We start from the raw sequence: 14493 nt of genomic DNA, 5'->3' as shown, positions 1-14493 counted from the left end.
TAATATTTGTGATTTTAGATCCTTTTGTCCTAATTTTAGTGTTTGAATTATTGTTGGACTTGGAATAGATAAATTATCTTTATACCAACTGATATTTACAATCTCAATATTGAACCAAAATTGTTACTAATCACTCTTCTTAAAATAATCACTTAAGCTCTTCAAAAAAGTACTTAAAAGAGTGTCAGCCCGATAAAATAATAAAATACAAATATTAAAGACACTTAAAAAATTATCCACCAATATCGCCATTAAGTTGCCAATACATAGACTTGGTCAGCTCGATCTACAGCACCAAGATGATACCTTATCTTGAGTTTTATCACCAAAAATTATCCAGCACACCAATTCTGAAGAAAATCCAAAAGAATATGATAAAGATTCATCCAAACTTATCATCCTTATCTAAAGGATAAGGATGAAGTCGATAGGCTAGATTTTTTTATCACAGAGAGTAACCAGCCAGCAACAAACAAAAGCTTTAACCATATTCACAACTTTACTTGTTTATCCAAAGATAATCAAGGTGAATAATGCAAACCATAATAATTTTTAATTGAGAATCATATCCGTTTTAAAATTTGTCCAAACAACTCATAAAATAATCAGAGATCACAACATGTTCCAAATTTTATTCGAATAACACATTAAGCAATCAAAAGTTACAACCTGGATGGATATTAACTCAAATTTATTTTGGTTCATATGCTACTCCAACATGGTTTTTTCTTAGATAATAATACATATTTATATCTTATAATTTTGTGTAATTTATGCCTCATTTTGGGTTTTATTATGATACTCACTATTATTGGCCCAATATCCTTGACTCTAACTCATACTCTACACAGTTCGCACTTTGAGTTCGTATGTAAGGTGCTCGGACCTTTTTATGAGACCGCATGATGTGAGTTCGCACTATCGTATAAGTGAACTCGCCTAGTATAAACATATGTTAACCTTAAAGTAGGGTACGTATAGACGTGCATAAGAACTTACCTATAATATCACATTCATAAATAATAATCATATCATATAAACACGTAGTTTAACTCGTCTAGAAGTTACACAAAACTAATCATATCATATTTTACGCATGTTTTCACAAATTTTGAATGATTTACATTGTTTGAACTAGAAAATGTAAAAGAAAGCGTAAACAAGATAAAAGGAATGAAAGAGAAATTTACGTAAGCTCACTCGGATAAATAATTTTACCTCTAATTACAATCAAATCAATCAAATACTAAATTAAATAACTTAACAACTAATATAACTAGAATAAATATGAAGGAAAACTTGTACATTTATATTGAATGAGACTTCATTCTTATTGATAAGGGTAAACTATTAAAATAGTCACTTTTGTTTACTTCATGTTACATTTTAGTAATTTATGTTATCACGTTGTAATATTTTAGTCATTGAGTCGTTAATTGTCATTAATAGTGTAACGGTAAGTTGACGTGTCACGTTAAATCATCATTTCAAACAAAAAGCTTAGGTTAATTTATATAATCGGTCCCCATATTTTTTCGTTTTGAGCAATTTAAATTTTTTTTTCCTTTTATGTTCTTTTAAATTTCCTTTATTTTTTCTTTATTTTTCATTCTCTTCTGTTTCTCTCTCTGTTTTTCTCCCTTCTCCATTTTTAACATAATTTTTCTATGTTTTTCATTTGTTAAAACTAGTCCCTATACTTTTATTTCTTCAAATAATTTAATTTTTTTGAGTGAGGCGAGCTTGTGGACTAGTTTTAACAAATGGAAAACATAGAAAAACTACATTAAAAGAAAAGAAGAAGAGAGGAAAACAGAGAGAGAAGCAGAAGAGAATGAAAAATAAAGAAAAAAAAGTTAAAAGAACATAAAAGAAAAAAATTAAATTCCTTAAAATGGAAAATTATAGGGACCTAACCTAAAATTTTCGTTTGAAATGACGATTTAATGTGCCACGCCAGCTTACCATTAAAATGTTAACAGCAATTAATGGCTCAGTGACTAAAATGTTGCAACATGATAACATAAATGATTAAAACGTAACATTTCAAATATAAATAATTAAAATATAATCTGAAACAAACAAAAATTACTATTTTAATAATTCAACCTATTGATAATTGTTTACAATATCCTAGTACGAGAAAAAACAAACCAAGTATTTTGATTGATTTATCTATAAGAGGAAAAGGATTTGCTGGCTAAAGAAAGAGAAGCTTTTTGGTACATAGCCTAAACTAGTTCAGCTTTGGCAGAAGGTGACAAGCTCGATCAGGTGATTCCTCTGAAAGCTGAATAGTGGGACTAACTTGCTATATATGTATACACACTTGCACAATATTATTGCTATAAGAGAGGATTCACCCAAAAATAAAGAGCTTAAGAATAGACAAAAGTTAAGCCATAATATAAGTTAGTTTAATTGATTGAGTGATCATTAGTTCCTAATAAGTTTTATTAATCATCCCATTTGATGAAAAATTCATTTTTAATTTCAGTAACATATTTTAACTTTAAACTATATAATAATTTGGTCTTATCTAAACAAATATTAAGAATATATATCTTGACGTTGCCGCGAGAGAAATGTAATAATATCGGAGAACAATAAAAGATGGAATTAGTGATATCAACAAACTGAAATGTAAAAAAATTATTCATTGCTCACTAAAATAAGTTTACAATTGTTGATTTATATACACTATTCTACTAACTACTTATTAAACGAACTTAGTAACTATCTAAACTGCTTGCAACTGCTACAATATACCAAGTTATATATATATTTCAATATTTTGATCGGAAAAAAAATTTAGGCCCATTTGTTAGGTTCAGGTTCAAAAAATGGATCTAAAAGTTTATTCAAATTCGGCCCAGATAAAAATGTTAAAACCCGGGCTTGGCCCGACCCGCCTATATTAATTTTTTATATAATTTTTAAATATATATAATACATCAAAAATACTAAAAATATTAAAATAAATACTTACGAACAAATTGAAAATAAATTTTAAAAAATATGTGTCGGAACCATTTTTTTGAAAAAACAAAAATTTAGTTGTCGACTTTAAAAAACAAAAATTGGAGTCGCCACCGATCCTTGATTGAGGTGTGATCGGCTCACCTTAAAAACAATTTTGGTCTACAAAATTTGAGAAAACAAGTTCGGGAGTCAGTTACGCACGAGGAAGGGTTAGCACCCTCGCAACTCCCAAAATCGGTACCGAATTTGATTATTTAATGTCTTGGTGTCGAAAATTTGAAAAGATTTTAAAAGAAAACTTTTTTATCTCGTGAATGAATCAAAATAATAAAACATTATTATTTCAAAGAAATAAAACACCACACCCAGTGAGTTAGGGCACAATATTTTTAAATCTTCAAAATACCAAATATTGTCTTTTGTTTTAGAAATTGTTATTTCGAGATAATAGAAAGTTATGACCAGTAAGTTAGGACCCGACATTTTTTAAATCCCGAGAATAAGCTTTTATTTGAAATTTGTGAATTTATAGCAAAATGAATACTTGGCTTTCTAAATTCGTCGAAAAATAATCGCAATCCAGTAAGTTAGGACATGATCTTTCTCGAGAATCATGAATGCCAAATATTTTGAAAATTTATAAAATATGATGATTTTAATGCTTTAATGAAAACATATATTTTCTTTAAAAGCAAGATAAAATGTTAATATACAACATGAAACACATACTTTAATTTAAATTATAAATGTGTATTTATTTACAAAATATATATACAAGTACAATATACAAGTAAATTTGAAAATATGTGTGCATGTATTTTTATATAAGTATACATGTGAGAGAAAAGCAATGAAATATATAAACAAAAACCTTGTAATAATTTTAAAAAATGTATGTGTTGACACCATTTTTTTGTTGAAAAACGGGGTCGACTTGGATTTTGAAAAAAAGAATGAAAACGGGAGTCGCCACCAATCCTTTTTTGATGAGGTGTGATCGGGTCACCTCAAAAAGTGGTTGTTTTTAATAAATGATTTAATTTTATTAAAACAACGATTTTGGTCTACGAAATTCAGAAAAATGAGTTCGGGAATCGGTTACGCACGAGGAAGGATTAGCACCCTCGACACGCCCAAAATTGGTACCTTAGTTGATTACATAATGTCTTAATGTCGAAAATTGAGAATTTTGAAAATTTTTAAAAAATTTTTACGATCCTTATATTAAAACATAAAAAAAATTCAGGAAAAGGGACATATTTCACATTATCTGAGAAAAAAGAATCATATCCAGTAAGTTAGGACACAATGTCTCGAATTCCCGATATCGTTTAAAACTCGAATTTGAAAAGATTCATGTAATAAAGTTTAAAAGAATATTCAATTGTTTAAATCAAATAAAGAAATCGCAACCCAATACGTTAGGGCACAATTTCTCAAAATATTAAACATTGAATATTGCATTTATTTCGAAAAATCCTTGTCTCGAGAAAGCAACGTGTCACATCCAATGCGTTAGGACACAACATATTAAATTCTTGATAACGAGCTTTTTATCATTTTTTTAAAGAGTAATCTCGATTATTTAAATTCAACGAAGAAAGTCGGAACCCAATGCATTAGGGCTCGATTCTCTCGAAGATCTAAATATCGAATATTACTTTTATTTTGAAATTTCATTTTTGGCCAATCCGATTGAAAAGATACGATGTGACAACAATGATGATAATGTAAGTAAAATAACACGAGCAAAACATAAGATAAATAAATAATAAAACGAAGAAAACAATCAAAAAGGCACAATAACAAATAATAAACAAATAAAAACTAAAACATGAATAACAGACATTTAAACAAATAAATAAATGAACAAAATGATCCAAAAAAAAAATTATGAAAAGTTAAAAGACATATATATGTACAAAAAATTATGAAAATATAAAAAAAAACATATGTGTGTACACATGAATTATAAACCATAGAAATATCATAAGAAAATATAAATTTTTAAAATATAAGAGTATGTATAAATACATATATGCATATTTATGAAAAATAAAAGAGATACATGTAAGTACGTATATACATAAAAAATTTAAAATGCAAATATAAATATATTCATGTATATAAGAATAATAATAAAAGGCGTATATATATGCATGTGAATATTAAGTATGTACATATGAATGTATATAATATATATATAAACTATATATATAAAAAAATATGGTAATGAAATATATACGCACTATATATATATTTAAAACATTTAGAAATAAAAATATACACATACATTATAAAGTACACATGCGTGTATGTATGTAAGTATAATAAAAAAATAATAATAGTAATAATAATAATAATAATAACTATATTAATAAAATAAACTAAAAACTTAAAATGAAAGATTATGGATTAAATTGAAAATAATTGAAGTTTCAGGGGCAAATCTGAAACAAACAAAACACCAATGAATCGAATGGAACATGCAGTTAACAGTGGAGGACCGAAAGTCAAATTAATCCCTCCGTCCAAAACTCCACGCAGCAATGGATTAAAATAAAACAAATTCGACATTTCATGGCAAAATTTGAAAACAAACCGCAATGATTTTGAACTGATGGGATAAAATGAAGGATTAAAACGCAAATAACCCATCAGTGTTTAAAACCCTTTTCATCTCCAATTAAAAGCCTACTCTGCAGCAGCAATAGACGCAAAGTTGCTTCATCTTCCTTTTTTCTTTTTTGTTTTAAAACAACAGAGGGAAGAAAGAGGGATCTGCTAGGCCTTCTTTAAAGCCCTAACTACCGCCACGCCACCGCCTTTCAAGCTTCGCCGCCGACTCCGATTCAGGTAAGTTTCGCCCTTTCCTTTTTGCCTTTTCTTTTGCACCAAAAACAGAGAAGCAAAGAGAAAAAAAATAAAATAAATAAAACACAAAGAAAATTACCTTCAAAAATTGTTTTTGATTCTTTGTTTGTATTTCAGTATTTTTCCAATACAATATTTTTCTCTTTTTAGTACCCAATCCCCCTTTTCTTTGTGATCGATTTTGGCTTTTTAAAGCCGATCTATAAAACATTCATTTCCTATTTTTTGTTTTCGTTCTTTTGTTTATTCTTTTCCCCATTCCTCGCATGCTTCCTTTTGCTGTTGTTTTTGTCTCTGTTGCAGGTGTGTCCGGTGTGGGTGGTACACGTGATGGCCAAGGGCAGAGGTAGCATGGGGCGACTGATCAGAGGCGTGCATGCGTGAGGGGAGGTGAAGCGGCGGCAGCTACAAAGCATGAGGCTAGGGTTTTTTTGTTTGGTTGAAAACTAGTATAGTTTGGGCCATTCGGGCCTCTAAGGTTTTTATCATTATTGGGCATTTGGATTGGGTCTGTTTTTTGGGTTAATTTTGTTGTAATGGTCTGTTAATTTTTATTAGTCTTGGTCCATTTGGGTTTTATGGTCTGGGCCCGGGCAAAAATGGGCTTTTACAGCTGCCCCTCTTTGCTCATTTTCGTGTAACGAGAATAGAGCAAAGACATCAAAAGGGCCAATTTTGCCCGGCCTTGCCGAGTCTTGACTTTTTGGTGCTCATCTTCTTCAAGTAGCCTTATTCCAGCCTGCTACGTCTTGTTGCTTCGATCCACTCTACTGCAACTTCAGATACGCCTTGTAGCTTCAATCTACTCTGCTACGACTCCATGGGGATGAGATTTGTGTTTTTAGTCTGCTCCACTACTATTTAGGGAGATAAGACTGGATGTGATCTGCTCCACTACTACTTAGGGAGATAAGACTGTAATCTTCAATCTATTCCACTGCCAAATACAGGGAGATAGAGTTATCAGCTTCAATGTACTCCACTGTAGTTACAAGAAGGTAAAATCTGCCATCTTCGATCTACTCCACCACCAGTATGGGAAGACAAGATCTGTATCTTGGATCCACTTCCTATCAACATAGGAAGATAGGACCTGCTATCTTCGATCTACTTCACGCCAATACATGAAGACAAGATCTGCTTTCTGCGATCTACTTCGCCACCAATATGGGAAGACAAGATCTGCATCTTCGACCCACTTCCTATCAATATAGGAAGATAGGACCTGCTATCTTCGATCTACTTCACGCCAATACATGAAGACAAGATCTGCTTTCTGCGATCTACTTCGCCACCAATATGGGAAGACAAGATCTGCATCTTGGATCCACTTCCTATCAATATAAGAAGATAGGACCTGCTATCTTCGATCTACTTCACGCCAATACATGAAGACAAGATCTGCTTTCTGCGATCTACTTCGCCACCAATATGGGAAGACAAGATCTGCGTCGTCGATCCACTTCCAATCATTATAGGAAGATAGGACCTGCTATCTTCGATCTACTTCACGCCAATACATGAAGACAAGATCTACTTTCTGCGATCTACTTCGCCACCAATATGGGAAGACAAGATCTGTGTCGTCGATCCACTTCCAATCATTATAGGAAGATAGGACCTGTTATCTTTGATCTACTTCACGCCAATACATGAAGACAAGATCTGCTTTCTGCGATCTACTTCGCCACCAATATGGGAAAACAAGATCTGCATCTTGGATCCACTTCCTATCAATATAGGAAGATAGGACCTGCTACCTTCGATCTACTTCACGCCAATACATGAAGACAAGATTTGCTTTCTTCGATCTACTTCGCCACCAATATGGGAAGACAAGATCTGCATCTTCGATCCACTTCCTACCAATATAGGAAGATAGGACCTGCTACTTTCGATCTACTTCACGCCAATACATGAAGACAAGATCTGCTTTCTTCGATCTACTTCGCCACCAATATGGGAAGACAAGATTTGCATCTTCGATCTACTTCGCCACCAATATGGGAAGACAAGATCTGCATCTTCGATCTACTTCGCCACCAATATGGGAAGACAAGATCTGCATCTTCGATCCACTTCCTACCAATATAGGAAAACCGGATCAGCTATCTTCGACCTACTTCACGCCAATACATGAAGACAAGATCTGCTTTCTTCGATCTACTTCGCCACCAATATGGGAAGACAAGATCTGCATCTTCGATCTACTTCGCCACCAATATGGGAAGACAATATCTGCATCTTCGATCCACTTCCTACCAATATAGGAAAACCGGATCAGCTATCTTCGACCTACTTCACGTCAATACATGAAGACAAGATCTGCTTTCTTCGATCTACTTCTTGTCCCGGGGAGATAGAACTATCAGCTTCAATGTACTCCACTGTGGTCAGGGAGGTAAAATCTGCCATCTTTTGATCTGCTTCGCTGCCAAATACAGGAAGGCAAGATCTGCAATCTTCAATCTATTCCACTGCCAAATACAGGGAGATAGAGTTATCGGCTTCAATGTACTCCACTGTAGTCACATGGAGGTAAAATCTGCCATCTTTGATCTTCAATCTATTCCACTGCCAAATGCAGGGAGATAGAGTTATCGGCTTCAATATACTCCACTGTAATCAGGGAGGTAAAATCTGCCATCTTTGATCTGCTTCGCTGCCAAATTCAGGAAGGCAAGATCTGCAATCTTCAATCTGCTCTGCTACAAACGAGAGAGGCAAGGTTTGTCTTTGATTTTTACTGATCTGTTCTCTAGGGAACATGACCTGTATAATGAACCTAATTATGCCTAATGATTAGGATGGCATGATCAGAATGGATCAAATGTTCCTAACTAGATGTGCGTGAATGACATTTGAATGAATGCAGAATGTCATGAAAATGATTCCTTAATGCTTAGGTTGTCATTCCTCATTGTTCATCAAGGTTCTATCACTGATACCTTCTTGTTCAGCCAGTACCTTTGACAGAAAACCTAAAGAAATAGACGCTATTTAGACTATCATTTCTCAAATGTTTCCAACCCTTAGGTTTGGTTAGTTCTAAACAATGTCTTGTTTCAGGTCCTCGTATTATTTAGAAACTTTCAGAGTAATATGCAGAACTCCTTCTGCCTGTGTATTGTCAGTCCATTAATCGTTATTTCAATGAAAAATGCTTGAAAAAGATTATCAAAATGGACAAAATGAAATTTTGTTGAGAGCAAAGCTCTTAAACAAACAAATCAATCAAGATAGCAAATTTTGCTGAGATACGAGATGAATAAGATGAAAAAGATTATCACAATGGATAAGACGAAAATTTGTTGAGAGCAAAGCTCTAAATGAACAAATTAATCAAGATAGCAAATTTTGCTAAAGTACAGAACGAGGATAAATTAATCAAGATGATGTATTTTGTCAAAAATACAAAAAATGAATAAAATGAAAATAGGTGCCCCAGATATCGTAGCATGAGCTTCTCTGCCCCAAACTTCTTAAGGACCCTTTTGAACTTGATATGTGTTTAGAAGTCCTAGAAGGCTTTGTTGATGCCCCATCTTTGATCGAAAACTACTTTATGCCTCATCTTTGATCGAAAATTTGAATTGCCCATTCCTGGGTTTTCAATTCAAAACCCCTTTGGTCTCAAGGTGCCCTTTGCGGGTTTTCGCCTTGGCCTCTCCTTTTTTTTTTTTAGGCAAAGTACCTCTTCACTGAATCCGAATTCACAGGATTGGGCAAGCTTTTGCCATCCATCCCAGTTAAAATTAATGCCCCTCCTGAAAAGGCATTTTTTACTACATAAGGTCCCTCCCAGTTTGGCATCCACTTTCCTCTGAAGTCTTTTTGTATGGGAAGGATCTTCTTCAGTACCAAATCCCCTTCATGGAAGTTTCTAGGACGAACTTTCTTATTGTAAGCTCGCATCATTTGTTTCTGGTACATTTGACCATGACGGATAGCTCTTAACCTCCTTTCTTCAATCAAGTTCAGCTGATCATATCGGGATTGGACCCATTCTGCTTCGTCTAACTTTAGTTCTGAAAAAACTCGGAGGGAGGGAATTTCAACCTCAATTGGTAGCACTGCCTCCATTCCATAAACCAAAGAGAATGGTGTTGCCCCGGTAGAAGTCCTGATGGACGTTCGATAAGCATAGAGGGCGAATGGCAACTTCTCGTGCCAATCTCTATAGGTCTCAGTCATTTTCTCCACAATCCTTTTGATATTTTTATTGGCTGCCTCCACCGCACCATTCATCTTTGGACGGTATGGCGATGAGTTGTGGTGCTTGATATTGAATTGACTACAAACCTCTACTATCGTGCTATTATTCAAATTTAATGCGTTGTCAGATATAATCCTTTCGGGCATTCCATACCGACATATGATTTCCTTTTTTAAAAACCTGCTGACAGCTGCCTTTGTGACGTTGGCGTAAGAAGTAGCCTCTACCCACTTAGTAAAGTAGTCAATCACTACAAAAATGAAACGATGTCCGTTTGAAGCCTTTGGCGATATCAGCCCAATGACGTCCATGCCCCACATGGAGAAAGGCCATGGGGAAGTCATGACGTGAAGAGGTGATGGAGGCACATGGATTTTGTCTCCGTAAATCTGGCATTTATGGCACTTCTTAGCATATTTGATGCAGTCTCCTTCCATGGTAGACCAATAATATCCAAATCTCATGATTTGTCTGGCCATTGTGAAACCGTTAGCGTGTGTTCCACAAATACCATCATGGACTTCTTCCAAGATCTGTTTGGCCTCCACAGCGTCCACACATCTTAACAGCACCTGATCTTTTCCTCCTTTGTACAGGATCTCTCCATCTAAGACGTAATCACTGGCCAGCCTCCTCAACATTCTCTTGTCATTCTCAGTTGCTTGGTTTGGGTATTCACGATTTTTCACGTATCGCAATATGTCCTGATACCAAGGGTTGTCGTCCTTTTCTTCTTCCTTGTCAATGTTACAACAGTGGGCTGGAGCATTATAAATGCTCATTTGGATAGGTTTCACATCCTCTGGTCTATTTACTTTGATCATGGAAGCTAATGTAGCTAAAGCGTCGGCCATCTGATTCTCGTCTCGTGGGAGGTAACAAAAAGTGATGTCGTCAAACTCCTCAATCAATTCTAGGACTATCCTTCGGTAACTAATCAACTTAGGGTCTCTTGTTTCCCATTCGCCTTTGAGCTGATAAATTACCAATGCCGAATCCCCATATACCTCAAGTACCTTGATTTTGCGTTCCATAGCAACACGGATTCCCATGATACATGCTTCATATTCCGTCATGTTATTTGTGTAATCAAAATCTAGTTTACTGGTGAAAGGATAATGATCACCGTTTGGAGATACCAAAACTGCCCCAATCCCGTTGCCCATGGCATTTGAGGCTCCGTCAAAATTTAATTTCCAAGTATTGTCTTCTTGTGTGCTTGCTTCAGTAGTTGCCACATACATCAGATCCTCATTTGGGAAATCAAAGTTCAAAGGCTCATAATCGTCCAGGGTTCTACTTGCTAGAAAATCTGCTATCGCGCTCCCTTTTACAGCCTTTTGATTCACATAGGTTATGTCAAATTCAGATAGTAGAATTTGCCATCGGGCCATCCTTCCGTTTAGAGCAGTTGACTCCATCATGTATTTCAGAGGGTCTAACTTTGAGATTAACCAAGTCGTATGGTACAACATGTATTGTTTCAATCTCCGAGTAGTCCAAACCAATGCGCAACATAATTTTTCAATTGGCGAATATCTCGTTTCACATTCAGTGAACTTCTTACTGAGATAATAGATCGCTCTTTCCTTTCGTCCTGACTCATCATGTTGGCCGAGCAGCACCCCATAGAATTCTCAAATACTGCCAAGTATAGTATCAGTGGCTTGTCAGGGCAAGGTGGCATCAGTACTGGGGCGTTGGACAAGTAATGTTTAACTCTTTCGAAAGTTTTCTGGCACTCTTTATCCCATACACCTGGATTGTGTTTCCTACGAAGACGGAATATGGGGTCACATTTCTTAGTTAATTGTGAAATGAATCGAGCGATGTAATTTAGTCTTCCTAGGAAACCCCGAACTTCTTTTTGAGTACTTGGCGGAGATAATTCTTGTATGGCCTTAACTTTGTCTGGGTCAATTTCAATTCCTTTTTCGCTGACTAAGAATCCTAGCAATTTTCCTGATCTAGCCCCGAAAGTACACTTGGCTGGGTTAAGTTTTAGCTGGAACTTCCTTAACCTTAGAAACAGTTTTCTCAGAACTTGCACGTGTTCCCCTTCTGTTCTGGATTTTGCGATCATATCATCAACATAAACTTCTATCTCTTTATGCATCATATCATGAAATAATGCTACCATGGCTCTCTGATACGTTGCTCCCGCATTTTTCAATCCAAAAGGCATCACTTTATAACAAAACGTCCCCCACATCGTTATGAATGTGGTCTTCTCCCTGTCTTCAGAAAGCATCTTAATTTGGTTGTACCCGGAGAAACCATCCATGAAAGAGAACAGTGAGTATCCGGCCGTGTTGTCTACCAAGGTATCGATATGAGGCAGTGGGAAATTATCTTATGGGCTGGCTTTGTTCAAGTCTCTGTAGTCCACACACATTCGCACCTTTCCATCTTTCTTAGGAACAGGGACTATATTGGCTACCCATTCTGAGTACTTGACCACCTGTAAGAAACCAGTATCAAATTGCTTCTTAACTTCTTCCTTTATTTTTAGCAAGACATCAGGCCTCATCCTTCGGAGCTTTTGTTGGACTGGTTTGCATTCTTCTTTTATAGGCAATCGGTGTACCACGATATCAGTACTTAACCCTGGCATATCTTGGTAGGACCACGCGAAGACATCTTTAAACTCTTGAAGCAACTCAACAAGGTCTTGCCTTGTTTCCTTGGCAATGCAAGCGCCAATTTTTACCTCTCTGCCCTCTTCTAAGATCACAACTTCTACTGATTCCTTATAGGGTAGAATTTGTTTTTCTTCTTCTTCCATCATTCTTAACAAATCCGGAGATAAAACGCTGTCTTGGTCACCTTCAAAATCTTGAGGATCATCTATACTCATGTCTTGCTCAAATAGGGACTCTGAATTAGTAACAGAGTCGCTCATCTCGTTGATATCTGAAGACCTGTTATTGGAACAAATGGAGGCCCAAATAAAAGGATCTAAGAATACTTGTATGCATATTATGATTATAAAGGGAATGAAAAGAATGAAAGAATATTTGCTCAAGATGAAACTGAATGATAAGTTTTCACTGAAATTAGATTTTGGACATGTGCCTTTTACAAAAGATTCTTATCACCCCCAGGCTTAGGGCAACACGTGTTCTGAATATTACTCTAGATTAGCTCTAAAAATACAGGGATCTCTTCCACAGTCCCATTGTTCAAAACACTCCCAAATATGCAAAAGTTTGGAGACTTTTATTCCTCAGTTCCCTTTTCGGATATATCATTGAAATTCCTCAATATTCCTTTCAGGCTTTTGACTTGTTCAAGGCATTACAACTCTTTGCTCATTATCGTGTAACGTAAAGATGCCTAGTCATTTGACTTTTGTCGGTTTCCAAGTTAACTGGGATAATTTTACCTAATTAGGGTCCTTTTAGGGAAAGTCTAATGCAAAATAAAGCAATGCAATGCAAATGCATGAAATGAATGCAAAAGAAAGGAAGGTGTTGATTCTAAATTTAATTCTATTAGAATAATTTTTCTAAAAGATAGATTTTTTTACATGAAAATAGTTTACATATGTGGTATTGCCCTTCATAGTCCAAGTAAACGCTGATATTTTCTTCATGGTTAAACCCTGTAAATTCTCCAAAAGATGCATTTGCTAGCTCCTTACTGCTTAATCTGAGCCTCGATCTCTTGCTCGCTTATCTTCAAGATACTCATCAAAAAGTGCCAGCTCTTGGATAATCTTCGTTGGCAATTAAATCAAGTCATGTATTCCTTCGTGGACTTCCGGCTTTCTCTCGTCATGCATTCGTTGGCTTGAATCTCTAGAAATTACATTATGTATTCCTCCGTGAACTACCAGCTTTCTCTCATCGTGTTTACTCAGACTATATTCAGGCGACCGCACTATAATCCACTTTATCAAGAAATTCGCTTCCTTATGACAAACTATTCTATTTAGGAATCGAATTTCGAATCAACACATTCTTTTCTTTGATGTAATGCAAATGCATGAATGCAAAAAAAAAGGAAGACATTGATTCTGAATTTAATTTCATTGGAACAACTTTTCTAGAAAACAAATTCCTTTACATAAAACGGACTACATACACGGTCTTTCTCTCATATTCCAAGTGAAGACACCTTTCTTCCTCTTCATATCTGGATCTTATGGTCGAGTTTGACGAATTCTCCAAGAGATGTCTATATTAACTCCTTTTTTGCTTGATCCAGGCTGCGACTCGTTGCTCACTTATTTCTATGATACTTTTCAGCTCTTTTAAGAAAGTCAAGACATGACAGCTCTCGAATAATCTTTGTTAGTTTCTGCCTTTAGGCAATGAAGCAAAGTCTTGTATTTCTTCACGGACTATCAGCCTTCTTTCATGTATTCACTTGGACCATATTTAGACAACCGTGTTATAATCCACTTTATCAAAAAAAAA

This window comes from Gossypium hirsutum, chromosome D10 (genome assembly GCF_007990345.1).
Source record: "Gossypium hirsutum isolate 1008001.06 chromosome D10, Gossypium_hirsutum_v2.1, whole genome shotgun sequence".
NCBI classification, from domain to species: domain Eukaryota; kingdom Viridiplantae; phylum Streptophyta; class Magnoliopsida; order Malvales; family Malvaceae; genus Gossypium; species Gossypium hirsutum.
Note: the sequence above shows the minus strand (reverse complement) of the source record.